The 16,461-nt window shown below is 35.0% G+C and overlaps 1 protein-coding gene and 1 pseudogene across 16 annotated transcripts in view; both read right to left on the bottom strand.

Annotated features, from left to right (window-relative positions):
* CADPS2 (calcium dependent secretion activator 2) overlaps positions 1–16,461 on the bottom strand; it is a 477,993-nt gene that overhangs the window by 341,907 nt on the left and 119,625 nt on the right. The window lies entirely within an intron of this gene.
* LOC120601338 (uncharacterized) lies at positions 3,525–3,643 on the bottom strand (annotated as a pseudogene).

Raw genomic sequence — 16,461 nt, 5'->3', positions numbered from 1 at the left:
TCAAGTACGGGGGCTACTTTTGGGGCTCTGCCATTCAGAGTTGTCCAAAAACTCTGAAGCAGATTCTAGGCCTTCCTAAAGCACAATGGGTCACTGGAGGTTTATAGAAGCTTTGCCTTCTTGAGACCAGTCCCATGGAGCACAGTTAACTCCGAGCCAGCTCTCTACAGTCAGAAATAGCAGGGCAGAGGAGATTTAGGAGATTTTCCCACTTAGAAACCTTACATTTTTCCAATTCACAGGTCACAAAATCCTTACTCTTTTATTAGATAATTTAATCCCTCCTGGGTGGCAGCAGCAAAACAAAACAAAACAAAACAAAACAAAAACACCGTGAAGTCATCACACTAGCAGAAACCGCACAGAAGCACCTCGCTGTAACAGATCTGCTGTAACTCAGACTCTGCCACATGCTAGCTGTAAGGTGAGCCACACTAAACCTCAGTTTTTTTCATTTGTAAGATGCATAAATAACACCTGCCTCTCGGGTATCAGATGGCCCATTTGTAAATCACCAAGCACACTGCTAGAATGGCAGGGGTTCAATGAATTTCTTCCCCTTCCGAATTCTATAAAGCCTCTTTTTCCATTTTCCACAAAATAAAATTATTCCCATCCTTCAAAACTGATCTTAATCTCCCTTTTGCAATCTCCCTAGCCAAAACAACCTGATCCTATGACACATTCTATTTGCACCTATTTGACAGTCATTTAGTTTTACCACATATTAAATATAGCCAGATGCTTCTTTGTCTGCCTCTACTTTTGCTTGATTGAGAATGTCTTGTGAGTAGTATCATCTCATTTATTTTTGTAAATCCCGTTTCCTCCCCTTTGCCACTATACTGCACAATAAAACTTGCTCAGTCAGGGTTCCTGACAAATGTTTCACTTCTCAAGCTCTTATTCTTCAAAATGTTAAGTCATATCAGTGGCTTTGGCAACCTCTGCTCTATACAGCCACCCATTAGAAAATAAAAATAGAATGGGCAATGATTTGACAACTCTCTCCTTGGCTAAGAATTACTCTGACAGCAGTTGTCCAAAAAGGGCTTATTTAATATCACAGGATCAGAGGCCATCTGTCTTACATTTTCTGTCCAAAAGTCAAGAATAAATTCCATCCACATCTCTGTATCTGAAAAAGGGAATAAACATGGAATAATATACAGCAATAAAGTAACAACTATCTCTAATATATAAGTAAGTAGACTTGATTGAATTAAAAATCTTCTTTTGTCTTTTATTGATCAAGGTATCTATATCTAAATCTATATCTATATGTATCTCTCTCAATATATAGATAGATCTAGACAGATCTCAAATCTTAAACCAAATGGTTATTATCACGAGAAAACTATATCAGTTAACTTTGTATAGTTTGATACCTAAAGAAAGCTCTAACACTATATCATCAGTAATACTTAAAGCAAAAAGTTCTAAATGCAAACAACTTTCTCATCAACCCACAAGGCTGTCTACTACCAGCCCAAGATACAGTCAGATTCTGTAACTACAGGAACCTTCTCTGATTAATCCAGTCCAAATTATGTTCTTCCTACCATCAACCATCACATTAAAATTTTTTTCTTATATTTTACAGTAAGAACAGCATGTGCTATATGTACACCTTAAAACAAAAATAATGCAAATACTTTGTATATTTTTAAGAAATAAGCACTATTTTGTTCATCATTTTTCTACATCCTTCCTTAGGAAATTATATAATAGTTTGCGACATTTTTCTGCAGGTATTAAAAACAATGTTAATTTACTTTTTCCCTCTCATAAGAGTGTTTTGTTGTTGTTTTGTTGTTGTTTTGTTTTGTTTGTCTCTCAATTATGCTTTTTAAGGGTAGGACTTTGTTATATTCCTACAGAGCCCAGTACACTGATTTGTACAATACCAATTATTTATTTGATTTTATATAATAAGAGTGATTCTCTGGAACAAAAATACTGACATGTCCTCCTTTTTTTACCCTCCTCTCCAGGAGTCCAATCCAAGAATCATCTACTCAAAATCTACCATACTGATTCTCATTCATTCATGCAAATATTTATCGAGAATCTACTATGTGCATGGTTCTAGGTGGTGAGACTAGAGTAGTGATTTTTTTAAAAAAATTCCTATCCTTACGAATCTTTCATTCTGTATATCTGGGGATTCAAAGATGAGTTCAGGATTGTTCCAAGAAATATATTCTAAGGAATGAATGACATAAGTGGTAAGGGGCACAAAAAGATAAATCCTGCCTCAAAATAGAGCAATTTATTCACATACATTTTTGATATCTTAAGGCAGAGCTTCCTTGATTCAAGTTCATAAAGCTCATGGAGCTGTTAAATTTTTATATTTAAAAAATAAATCTTTGTTTTATATAACTTTTCATGTTTGTTCTCCTTAGTTTTACCAGGAAAAAAAAAATCATTAAATTTCACAGGTTTAATTAATTCTGAAGCAAGACTGCCTGGGTTTGGATCCTGTACCTACACTAGCTCTGCAACCCTGTACAAGTTACTTGGATATATATATGTTCATCACCCTGTAAAACACGAATAATAGTACCAAATTTCTAAGACCTTTACAAGCATTAAATGAGAAAATGTACAATATCTAAAGCACTTAGAACACAATTTGGCTGATACACAAACTGATGTGTGTTAATCACTACCATCATCATTACATTACAGTCTTATTCACTTAATTACTAGACAAGAATGATGCCAGGGTCTTTAAGGGACTTTTACAATCCTATAATTCTAAGGAAGTCTCTATATTTCCATTGAACATTTGGTATTACTTTTCCACATAAAATATTGCCTCTTTAAAGCCTAGTGATTTGTTATATAAATGCCTGTTAACATCTCCAGCTGAACAGCTAGTATGTGATTGCCCATTAGACACAAAGTATTTCGTGATTCATAAAGGGTACATGAAAATAGTTACAGAGCTTGATTATGGATATTATTGTCACAATGTCTATGCCAACTTCAAATAAAAGGTCTTCTTTGTTCTCTCACACCCACAGGCCTCCCGTAAAAACACATAAAAGTAAAACAAATAAGTAAAGCTTTTGATTAGCTCTTTCAGCATGATATTTTCCAATATGTTGAAAAAGACACTTGTTTCAGCAACTAATTGTTGCATTACTAATCCATGTCAAACTGCAAGAATATCATTCATGTCACCAATCACTCAAAATTTGAGATTTAACGAAAAGAGGTTATAATCATGTGAGAAAGCAAACGTGTTTCTAAAATCCACATAAAAAAACTAGTTTGGGGCAGGAGCTACAGTTGAATTATTAATGTCTATTTAACTAAGATTATACTAAGCAATTATTCAGGTGGGAAAACTAAATGATTGATAATTCCATATAAATGAAGAAAGAGATAGTTAATCTGAAAATACATGTGAAAGCCTCTTTACCTTCAAACAGATAAAGCAGACGTGGTATTCACTATTTCTAGCCTCTCTAAAACTTTTGAATTGTTTCTAGTTGTCTTAAATTTTTTTTTAATGCCTACAGCACCTGGAATTCCAAGGTAGTCTCTCATCCAAATCCTAACCAGGCCTGACCCTGCTTAGCTTCCGAGATCAGATGAGATTGGGCATGATCAGGGTAGCATGGCCATAGACCAGTTGTCTTAAATTTTTAACTTGATTTTCTACATCTCCCTTTACCTACTTTTTCATTTTAAATTACTTGGCAAATTTCTTTTCCATAATACTTTTCTCTCATCAATCATTTAATAAAATCAAATAAGAAGTGGGGCCATAGATGAAACAATTACAGAAAGAACCCATGGTAAGCCAGAGACTGAGCTACACAAAATTTATTATTTTTAAGTCTTAACAAAAACACATATATACAAGATAGGCTACTAGGTGTGGGGCAATGATTGAGAGCAAACTAGAACAAAACCCACTGCCATACACAGGAATAAAACTACTCTCAAGGAAATTAGTGTAGTGTTCTTACAAACTGTCCTAGCTGATAATTCGAGTACACTACTTTTATAATTTGTTGAATTACAGTAATTTACAATGCTATTGCTATTAAGAATACAAGCTTCAATTTGAGTCTTTACTGAATGCTTGATGTTTTATGTATTATCTTATTTCATATTCACAATAATGCAATAAAGCAGATATTAGAATCTCCATTTTATCAACGAGAAAACCAAAACCACCAAGAAATCTGTTAAATATCATACCGCTAGGTAAGTAGATGAACCAGTATTTTATCCCAATGCCCATCTGAATGTCTCAAAGCCCAATTACCTTTCTTTTTTTATAACTAGGCCCAGGTGTATAATTATTTTCCATATTGGATATTGGCCCAGAACAACATTTTCAATGCTCAGTCCCCCTACCTTTTAAAAAAATATTTAAAACCTTTAATTGATGACAGGAAACATACTGTTGGGGTTTTCCAACAAGCATCAGCTATGATTCCATCTGTAATATTTGGAACACTGATCATTTTGCCAATTATGCACACATCTATTTTACTCTTTAATTCCATCAAAAAGATTATAGAAAATTCAATCAATTTAGTGGTTTGTTTGTTTTTAAATATTTTTAGAATGCAATATGAAAAAATAGAGAGAGAGAATAATATAACACGCATGTACTTACTTATCGACCCGATTTTAATGAATCTTAATGTTCTGGATATGTATTGAGTTCCTAGGGCTGTTGTAACAAAGCACCACAAACTGAATAACTTGGAAAATCAAGGTGTTGGCAGTGTTGGTTCCTCCTGCAGGCTCTGAGAATCTGCCCCATGCTCCTCCACTACATTCTGGTGGTCCCCTGCGCTCCTCGGTGTTCCCTTGGCATGCAGACGCATCACTCCAATGTGTGCCTCTACCTTTATCCTCAGAGGCATTCTCCCCTATGTTTCCATCTCTCTTCTCTTCTTAAAGGATCCTAATCATATTAAAGACCCACACCAGTATGCTCTCACCTTAGTTTAATTACAACTGCAAAAATCCTATTTCCACATAAAGTCACATTCTGATGTTCTGGAAAGGATCTGAATTTTCGGAGAACACTACCCAACCACTATATTTGCTTTTTATCCTTCTTTTTTTTCTTTTTTAAGAAAAATAAATTATAGAAACAATTGAAGCTCCTTCTGTACCGATCCCCAAAACGATAACTTTCCAGAGTCCCCAGAGATAAACCCTATCCTGAATGCAGTACTCATCCCATTAAGGTTTTATGTGCATGTATGAGTAAATAGCAGAAAATTACATTGCATGTCATAAAACTTTACAAATCATTCTGCAACTTGTCTCTTTTACTCATCATTGTCTTTGAGATTCACAATTTACTTAACTTTATAGCATTTTATTATACAAACATGTGACACTTCACATTTATTCACTAATCTACTGATGGATATTTGGGCTGTTTTCATTTCATTGCAATGGACATTCCTGGATAGGTTTCCCTGTGCTAGAATTTTTCTACAGTATAATCCTGAAGTTCAATTTCCAGATCACCAGAAAAAGGTATCAGGCATCTTGAAGTTGCCACATTTTACCAAACTGCTCTCCAACATGTTTGCAAAGACTTACATTTTTTTCTAGAAGCATGTAACTTATTCTTCTATTTCCTTAGAAAAATTTCATGTTTCCAAATTCACCAAACTGAAAGTTGATGAATAGAAACTCCTGACTTTAATCTGAATATCCCCAATCACAAGGAATGCTAATCATCTCTCGATACCATAGTGGGTTGAATGATGACTTCCCAAAATATATGTCCATGTCAAACCCCCGGAGCTTGTAACTGTTCCTTTATTTGGAAAAATCTTTGCAGATGAAATTAAGTTAAGGATCTTGAGATGAAGAGATCATTCTCAATTATTCAGTGGATCCAAATCCAATGACAAGTGTCTTTATTGGAGAAACACTGGGAAGATGTGGCAGACAGAAGGAAAGAAGGGAAAGAGGCAGACATTGGAGTGACGTGGTCATAAACCGAGAAGTCAGAATGCCAACAGCCACGAAAAGCTGGTAGAGGCTTTGAAGGATTCTTTCTCCCTTAGAACTTCTGGGCAGAGCACAGCCCTACTTACACCTTGATTTCGGGTGTCTGGCCTCCTGAACTGTAAGAGAATAAGTTTCTGTTGTTTTAAAGGCACCTAGGTTGTGGCAACTTGTTATAGCAGCTACATGAAACTAACAGAGTTCATTGGCCATTTAGGTTTTCTATTCTTTGAATTGTTATTCATATCCCTTACATATTTTGTTAGGGATTGTCTTTCCAGAATATGTATAGGAGACATTTTATGCACGTGTGCGTGCACACGTGCGTTTTGTCATATGAAATATTTCAGTTTTATCTTAGTAGAGTTTTTCAATTAATTTATGGTTTGTGATTTCTCTGGCTTTAAAAAAAAATAAAACCCATTCTAACCTTTGTATTTCCTTACATTTTCTTCTAACTTTTTGCTTTTCACATTTTTGTATTTAACATATTTAGAATGTACTTGTGCAGAGTGTGAAGACAGAATCCAGTATTATCTTTAACTCCATATGGGTAGCCAATTATCCTAACAATGTTTATTCATCAGTCCACTATTTCCCTAAAAGTTTATAATGCTATCTGTGAAACATATCGTTTACATGCATGCATGAGTTTCTTTCTGACCTATTACGTTATTTATCTGCCCCTCTATTAATACTAGTCTATCTCAATTACAATAACTTTGATCTCTGGTAGGACAAATCTCTCCATGTCATTTCTCCTGCTCTACAAATAGTGTTGGATATTCCTGACTCTTTGTTTTTCCATATCAATTTCAACATCAGTTTATCAAGTAACAACAACAAAAGCAAATCCTGCTAGGAGGCTGTAATTGAAATGACTCACTGACTAAATGGAGGATAACTGACAGCTTTATGATACTGAACCTTCCCATTCAGAAACATGGTATGCATATTCTCTCATCTATGTTCTTCAGTAATGTTTCAGAATATTTCTCCCTGGGGCCTGGCAGTATTTGGTTAGATTTATATCTGAAAGGTACTCTGAGTTTTGATGCTTTCGAGAATGAATTATTTTTTCCTACTGTCATTTTCTAATAAGTTATTTAATAAAAGTGCTACAGATTTCTCTAAGTCTGTCTGGTATTTATCCAACAATCCTGCTAAAGAATATTAATTTTATGAGTTTCTCTATAGGTCCTCTTGCAATTGTTTAGGCAGGAAATATACCACCTGCAAATATGGACAGTTTATCTTTACAAGTTTAATGGCTCTCTTTTGTGTTTCTTATTGCATTGACTGGGATTTCCATTACAATATTGAACAGTTGGTGATGGACAGCCATCCTTGTCTAATTCCTGATTTTCATTCAAAGACTTCAAAATCTTCACCATTAACTATTGTATTTTCTGTACATTTCTGTTAGATATTCAGAAGGTTCTTTCTAGTGCTCATTTTTATCTCGAGTGGATATTTTTATTCTGAATTTTATTAAATGCCATTTCTGTTATATTAATACAATCATGATTTTTTTCTTTTACTCCTTAATGGAGATTATATTAACAGCTTTGCTAACACTAAATTATTCACACACAAGATAAAACATACTTCGTCGTGCTGTATATCACTATTTTATTTCATAATATTTTATTAAGGATTTTTGAATCCATGTGATGACTGATCATTCGTTTTCTATTCTTATATTTTCCAAATTTGAATTGTACAAAGATATACTAGCCTCATCAAAAAGCTTTCTCTCTTTTTCTAATTTCTGAAATCATTCTTGATAATTAGAAATTCTCTTTCCTTGAAAGTATGGTTAAACTATATGAGCTTTGTATCTTTTGGTAGAATGGACTTATCACTTCATTATCTTAGTTAGTGAACAACACTTTATTCAGGTTTTCTATTTCTTCTTGAATCAATTTTGTTTTCCTACAAAAGTGTCACTTCATTTAAGTTTCCAAATATACTGGCATAATGTTCTAAGTAATTTTATGGTTTTTTTTTTAAAAAGTATTCCATCTGTAGTTAAATCTCATTTTATGTTCTTAATTGTGTGTGTGTATACATTCTTTTATTTTTCATCAATCCTGGTAGTATTTGTCTCATAGGTCTTCTCATATAGCTAGATCCTAGTTTTATTTCTTTAGCTTTTTAGGTTTTTATTTTATTTTCATTTTTATCATGTTTACTTCTTTTCACTTCTCATAAGTTTATTCTGTGTGGCTATTACCTACAGAATTAAATATCCAGACTCAGACAGCAATAGACCAGTTATCTCAAGCAAAAGTATAATCAGCAAAGACTGTGGCAAAGATTGAAAAACATAAGTTAAAAAAGGTAAACAACAACAATAACAAAAAACCTTTGGTTTTAGCTTTGCCAAGACGCTGCTCAGGCAATCCATGGCAGTCGCTGTGAATCTACGATCTGTATACTTAAACACTCCCATCAAGAGACTAATTTTGATACTATAAATTTACCAAGTCTGGGTGGTAGAAGAATCTATATATACAACTTGCTCTTTGAGAACTGCATTTGGGACACTGCTTCCTTCCCTGCAAGGATGACTCTCCCTGTCATCGGGTTTTATCTGAGGTTCTTCATCTGCTCCATCAGATATAAAACCTCCTAACTTCTATAACTCCTTCCATTCTCCCAGTGGGCATGGGAGTTCTCCTCAGTGAGCAGATATTACTGGGCTGCCCACTATCTCTAGTTAGGACTGGTTAGTCTTCATAACCCTGCCTCCTGGAGAACGTTTCTCCCTCCAGAACCAAACTGAGCCTGTGGACAAGCCATGTGAATCCAAGTTTGGCTCCTCTATGGGCCACACAGGATTTTAATGCCTTGAAATTTAAAAGCAACAGATACTGTCCTGCCTATATCTAAAAGACATGAAAATATTCTCTCTTCCATACACTGAGACCCAGGAAAATGCCAGCATCATTCCAGGCCTGTGTACCATGGCCACCTGCAGTTCAAACTGAGTTCGTGCTCCTTTGAGTAAGGTCTGGAGTTTACAGTCCTGCCTCTAAAGAAATTGCTGTTTTTTCACAGACAAAGCCAGCTATACTCATCTGCCATGGTCAAAATTTTCCATGGTACAAGGCTGAAAAATTCTTATACAATCTGTGACATAAAGAAGCAAGTTGTACAATTATAAAAACCAACCACAGTGAAAACCTCCAAAGTAAATATCCCACATGCTTGTAGTAAGCTATCTACGAAGCTTAGTCATCCATCTTGGCCCTAACAGAAACATTAGCAACAACAGATGATTGCATTCCCCTATATTTTACTAAGGGCCATAATCTCTTATATACATTTCAACATTTTTTTCACAAAAATTTTTTGTAAGTTTGCAGAAAACATTTGGGGGACAAAACCTGATATGAAGTAGTGTGAGTCTATTTATAGTCACACAGTGTCCAAAGGAAATTCAATGGAGTTTAATCTCTCCTTGGGATGTGAACATGCCTTTCATCCTACTAGACCAGAAAATAAAATTTCAAATGTTGACAATTTCTGTAATACACGAGTACTATATCTGATCTTCAATATACTAACAAAATTTGCTACTTAAGGAAACTTTATAATGAACTAAACGGCAAAAAGAGACTCTTTTTGCAGTATTAATAAACTTTACTAATATTATCTATTCTATACAGTCATACTTTTGAATTCAGGATATAACTGATGCCAACTTTTCATATATGCCATTATCATTTTTTATCATTTTGCATTAATTGCCCAAATAAGCTTGTCAGAACCCAATTAAGAAGTTTTCTCCTCTTCTCGATGTGTTCCCGCCAAACAAGCAAAGATGACAGATATTTAATAGTAATGCCTGAATAGTCTGGCAACTTCAAAATGTGTAAATTGAAGGTATGAAGACATAAACAGACCATAAATAATTCTTAGGTTTTATTAAAATTTTGAATAAACAAAAATATTAAATGGATAACACCATATAAAATTTTTTACAATAATAATACACACTGACATTACTTTTTTCTCCCAATGAATATTGCCTACCCATGGTTTACAGATAACATTGCTTAGATTTTTCACCAGAAAGTTATCTTAGAAATGAATAGGTAATAGCTAACTTTCATACCCCAAAGTTAATAGTAATAATAAAATAGTTTTAAGATTGGGGAGAGTAAACACTCTACTGTAGAAAATCTTCTTATAAAAAATTTAGCAGCTGAAATATTTCCATCCCTTCCATCTTTTAGCTAACGAGCCTTAAATTTAAAAATATACCCTGGAGAGAGCATAATCATTTTCCTCAAATAGAAAAATTACTAGGCAGAAAATATTGAAATACTACTTAATTATCACAGTACAACAGTAGATATATCCCACATTCTTTAAAAATTACGCATTTAAAGTTTACTAAGGTAGAAAATTTATGTGTATAGTTTATGTGATTGACATTGTACAATTCGACCATTATATCTTAATCTGACTAGTGCCCAAAGAATTTCATATCAACATTATATATTTATATATATAGAAATTATTTACATGGAAAAATCATGGGAAGGGGTATAAGGAGAAGGAAAGGAGAGAGGGAAGCCGGAAAGGTAGGAAAAGAGGGAGAGGAGAGGAACGTGAGAGAAGAGAAGGACAGTGAAGTTACCTACAGGATGCAACAAGTGAGCCTCACAGGACAGGCTGAGTTCTCAGGGCAGACAAGGGTGGCAAGAACCTTCTAGACAAGACACAGGATAATGAAAAGCAAGGCATATACATTATATTCTGAGCAACACACCACTTAAAGGTAGGAGAGTAGGAAAAAAAAAACTGATCAAACAGGTCCGTGTATAATTTGAGTAACATGACACTTCGAGGACAAAGAAAACTCTGTGGAGCAGAGAAGTTGAAGCACTGACCACTTCTCAAAGGCAACGTGTCGATCCAGGAACGCTGACTCTCAGAAGGTTTGGTATAACAGTGAACAGATACAATGAAATGAGTGGTTTCTCAGTCAGAGACCCTGGCCAACAATGTTAGGTCATGGTGAACTCTACCCTGCTTTCACTTCCAACCCTGCTTCATTTACAATCATAATTCCTTGCCACTTACTGTTTCAATAATAAAACTTTCAGAGACTACCACCTTACGACATTATAAGTATATACAATTTTGAAGAGCTAAATAAAAGAAAAGCCAAGATGTAAATCCCTCCATGATACATGGACGCAGCCCCTCTTTTCAGACTTTCTGATAGCCATGGGCAAGGCAGGGATCTTCAAGTATGGGAGGAGGCAACACCAGTAACCTCAGAATGCCCTGGGGGGAAACGAAGGAAAAGGAAGAAGGGAGAACGCACTGGGAGAGAGAGGGGGCCAGCCTGACTGATGTCTGGAGCTGTGCATGGAGAGGAACAAGCTGAAGTCCCCAAACACAGCCCTTCCTCTCTGCTCCCCAGCTCGCTCAGGTCGTGTACTTGTTTTGACTATCCTGCTAAGGAAAGAAGCGGGGCCGAGTTCACACCACATCTATTATCTATTGAATGCACTAGGGCACAATATGAAGCCAATACAAAAAACAAAGGCTACAGGACAGAGAGAGAGGAAAGGCTGGTCTCCGTTATTCTCCCCAGCATGCATGGAACAGAGGTTAAGTATATTTAATACCTTACCTCTTGAAAGACCCTTCATATCCATCTATAACCATTACTGGTTTAATACCTTCTGTTAATGTTACATCATTAGATGTGCATATAATTTTATAAGAAAAGTAGAAGACAAATGAGGATGGAAATTAAATTTCTCTATGCAATTTAGAAATTTTTAGAACAGAACTCAATAGTGAAGCTTACTCTCAGCAGGATATAAAGGATTAAACATAATCCGAGGTGACAAAAAAAACCCCACAAAAGTAGAAAATCATCACTTACTACTTCATCATAATCAAGCAGAGATTAAAGGCCATTGGGGAAAGAAAAATTTTCTTTCTGCAATTATTTGTTGTGATTTAAAAAATAAAAGCATGTACAGACCATCTCAAAATGGAAAGAACTTGCTCAAAAAGAAACTCTTGCAATAGAAAATACAATTACTAAAATAATGTTTCCTTAACATTTTGCTCGAATTCAACACGTCATGATTTTCCCCTAATTTTCGGGGGCTGGACTACTCCAAACCCACGTAATCGGTGGACCCTCAAATGTTGAGTAGAAATAAAACAAATGTGAATGTCATACAAAGGTGTCAGTCAGGCCTAAGCAGTCAATCTAAACTGTTTTAAAGACAATAAATGTATACCATGGTGAATCTCATTAAATTAAGTAACTGTTCGTTTTAATTTCTAAATGTGATTTGAGAGTACATGCCAAATACTTGGAAACAAAATTAAAAGCACATAAAGACAGTATTAATGCTGTTAAAAATGTATATAGTTAAGTAAACCTTGACAGTAAAAGTTGAAGATATTAAAAGTGTGTAGTGATACTTCATAGGGGGATATGCATGGAGAACCTTTGGGAAGCTTCCAGCGTGCCCCTAAAAATCATCTACGCCCTGTCACACTCCTTTAAAAGTGAATCTCATCTACGGTCATGCCGCCCTGAACACACCCGATCTCCTCTAATCTCAAAAGCTAAGCAGGGTCGTGTCTGGTTAGTACTTGGATGGGGGTCCGCCAGATGCTGTAGGTGTAAAAATAATAAAATAAAATAAAATAAATAAAATAAAATAAAATAGTAAAAAAATAAAATAAAATAATATAAAATAAAATAATAAAATAAATAAATAAAATAATAAGATAAAATAAAAAGTAAAATAAAAGAGAATCTCACACATTCTTACTGATAACTAGATGTTCACAAATGACTGCCACACAAAACCACCCACTGGAGATAGCAAGTAGAATGAACTACTGCTGCTTTGAATACTATTAGGTTTAATCATTTAATCCATCAAAAAAAAACCAGTCTGATATTGGTGGTTCCATGTGGTTCAAGTGAAAAGTTACCATTTGACGTGCAGCATGTGCCAAGTGTTGTGGTAAATTAACATGCTTAATCTCATTTAATTGTCACAGCTTCATGAGAAAGCCACGTAATGTCAGTATGTGTGCACACAGTACTTCCTTTTGAGGGAGGTGGCAGCAAGTCCTCTCGCTTTGCTCAAAACAGAAGGGGAAAACTTTTAGAGTGACCTGGTCTCAATCATCTCCTATTCCTGAGAGTGAGCCAGGGTGATTTTAATAATCAACCGCTTATACATTTATCTCTCTCAATAGACTGCCAATTCTTTGAGCTCCGGGACCACACCTTATTCATTTTTATAGTTCCAGGGTATAAGGCGATACCTAACACTTAAATAAATGTTTGATTAGATGAATAAACTCAAAACATTGATGACTTTTGTGTCTATACATGATCAGTACTGTATAAGCCATGGTTTCCCTATAATTATTAGAAAGCCATACACATGACAACATGAATCAAGTGTTAAACTCTGCAAACAACAACAACAAAAAAAATGGTAGATACTTTTGGGAAAGTAATCCTCCAGGTAATAATAGTAGCAGCTCACATTTAGTGCTGTGCTTAGCAATTTAAATTAATTGGTTTAATCATCAACAATCCTGGAAGGTAGGTACATTACTCTGTTTAACAGATAAAGAAAATGAAGCACAGCAAGATTAGTAAATTCCAGGAATCTCATAGGTAAAATGTGTTAGAGCTGGAATTCTAATGCATACAGAAATAAAGCAATTGTTTCTGCCAGTTTTTCCCTTCTGTGTTTAAACTCCATTTCCTCTGTGATGAAGCCTTCACAAGTCCTTAAGTCAGACTTCTAACATTTTTTGTAGCATGAACCTCCTGGCAGTCTGGTAAAGTTTATGGAACCCTTCTCAGGATAATGTTTTTAAATGCATAGAATTAAGTTCGTAGAATTACAAAGAAAAGCAATTTTTACAAAATACAGTTATTTTTAGGAACAAATGTGTACTATAGACATTATGTGCTTCTTTAATAACTCATTAACAAGATGTAATGAGGGATCTAAAGTATTATAGTTTCGGTGTACTTGATGAACATGAACAGTATCTCAAGATAGCTGCAATAAAATACATGACAAAAATACATGTAGCTCAGTTGGCGACAACCACAGATATTGTTAGTACTACTGTGGTTTGTTGTCTACATTCATAACGTAAGTAAATGCTAAATTTCAGTTAGAGATTAGTAAAAATAAAAGTGTAATGTTTTCCCATCTGAGTTCACAGATTCCCTGAATTCTATCCACATGACAAACTTCAGCTGTAAATTGCAACTCATCAGTTTCTCTCTGAAGCCATCTCTCTTTCCCTTGTCTCACTCATCATGGTCCTTCTTTACATCAGGCTAGCAATGCTGAGAATGCACCTTAACCCTTAATAGAGTATCAAGTAGTTAGGAGCAAGGCAGAACCCATGTTCTTGGAGGGCACCCACACAGCAGCTTACATGTAGTAGATGGTTGAAGGTTTATAGGATAAGTGCACACAATTTGACATTATTCCCTTGGCTAAAAATATTAGGCACCTCCTAAACAGTCTGAAATTTGTTTCAAATAGCTGTCCTTCAAGACACCAAATCCGACCTCACCGGCTTAACCACTTTTAAATAAAAATCTGGATTTATATACGAAAGGACGCTCCCCCCAATAATCTTATAGAAATAAGAATCTCTATCCTAGAGACAAGTTTGGTGACAAAAAAGTCATTTTCAAACTGTAAAGTGTTAATTAGTAAAGACTATATCTTTAGTGTATTTTATGAGATAGTAAATGAAAATAGGCCTTTCAATAAATATTTTTAAATAATTAATATAAAGGTAATTAAATAAGCTAAACTAAAAATGTACTAAGAAACAGATGATCAATGACTTAGTCATAGTCTTGCATATTTTATCTGTTTAATGCTTTATGCTTTTCAAGAGCTTATTCTATCCATTTTTATGACTATGAGAGAGAAAAGCTTTAAATATACCAAGTGAGACCAGCACCCAGTGGGACTGTGCTAACAAGGGTACATGTGATTCAAGATCTCACCCCTGAAACCAAAGAACAAAGTCTTTAAAAATAGAAATTTAATGATAAAAAGGTCTCTTGAGTAAATGTGATAGAAGCAGAAGAAATGCATTTAATTGACTTAACAGTGACATTTAAAAAACAAAACTTCATGATTCTTTCACCGTCATAGAGGGAGTCAGGGAAATGGGATTATTTACCCCTGAAAACGTTAAGAAATAGAACAGTGATGAAGGTAATAAAGAAAACCTTTAACTCTAAAATTAGGAAGAACTTTCTGAAACAAAAAACAATCCACAGATGATATCGTTTGCCTAATGAGGTAGGTAACTAACTATAGCTGTTCAAAGAAATGTTACTTAACCTTAAGGCAATAAGATAATTAAAGTAAAATAAATGAAACTAAGCAACTTCCTAAAGAAAGACATTTAAAGTTAAAGAGCATATCCCTTATTAATGAAGGAGTAATCTTATCAAATGCAATCTGTGACCAAGTGGGTTTTCCCATCCTCTAAGCACTAACTTGACATTTTCTCTGGAGGAAAATATGGCTTTGCTAACTCTGAATTTAGTAAAAGAACCCAGAGATTCCAATAGGTAACCTGGTAGTATATGTCTAAACTCTTCCTGAATCGTGGTGTCAGTCCACATATAAAAAGACTGTGGCACAGCATTTCACACCTGGCAAGCTGGTAACCCTAAATTCAGCAGCCCCTCTCTGGGTTTAGGGAATTAGAAAATGCTACACCATGGTAAGCCGCATGTGCTTTTGCTCTTTATGGTCACCTGCGCTGGATTAAAATTCCAGATCACTGGCCAAACTGGAAATCTGCACTAAGTCTACTCACCCACAGCCCACAGTATAGACACAATATCCATTTATAAGAATGAAGATGTAGAAGAGAAGATTACGAGTTAATAGAAGTCTAGCCCTGCTCTCTGCCACACATTTGCTGTGTGGGATTGAAAAACTCAGTTTCTTCTACAATTACATGAAGAGAAGGCAAATGCTCTAACAAGTGATTCCTTCAGCTATCTTCAAGCAACGAAACTCTGCAATCTATGGATTATCCAGTTTTCATCACAAAATGGACGTCATCAAGAACGCAGGCAACTCTACAGAACACAGACAGGCAACATAAAGCAAACTACCCTAAACAGAAATCGCAGACAGGAAACGCATTTTTCAGATTCTTACAGAATACCTCATTTAAAATGCCATCTTTATAATTTAAGAAATGTGATGTGAAATAAAATGGCTAATATCAAAAATAACTAATACAATGTGATATGCAGAGCTCAGTGCAATTTTAAAACCTCACTCCTCACTACTGGTTACTGGATGTCATCTACGAACTGCCTTTTTATGCCTTCCTGCCACAGGCAGTCAGTCTCGGTTTACTTAGCAATCATCGATT

The sequence above is a fragment of the Pteropus medius genome, unplaced genomic scaffold, assembly GCF_902729225.1.
Source record: "Pteropus medius unplaced genomic scaffold, Ma_sr-lr_union100, whole genome shotgun sequence".
In the NCBI taxonomy this organism is placed as follows: domain Eukaryota; kingdom Metazoa; phylum Chordata; class Mammalia; order Chiroptera; family Pteropodidae; genus Pteropus; species Pteropus medius.
This window is presented reverse-complemented; position numbering and strand designations above follow the sequence as displayed.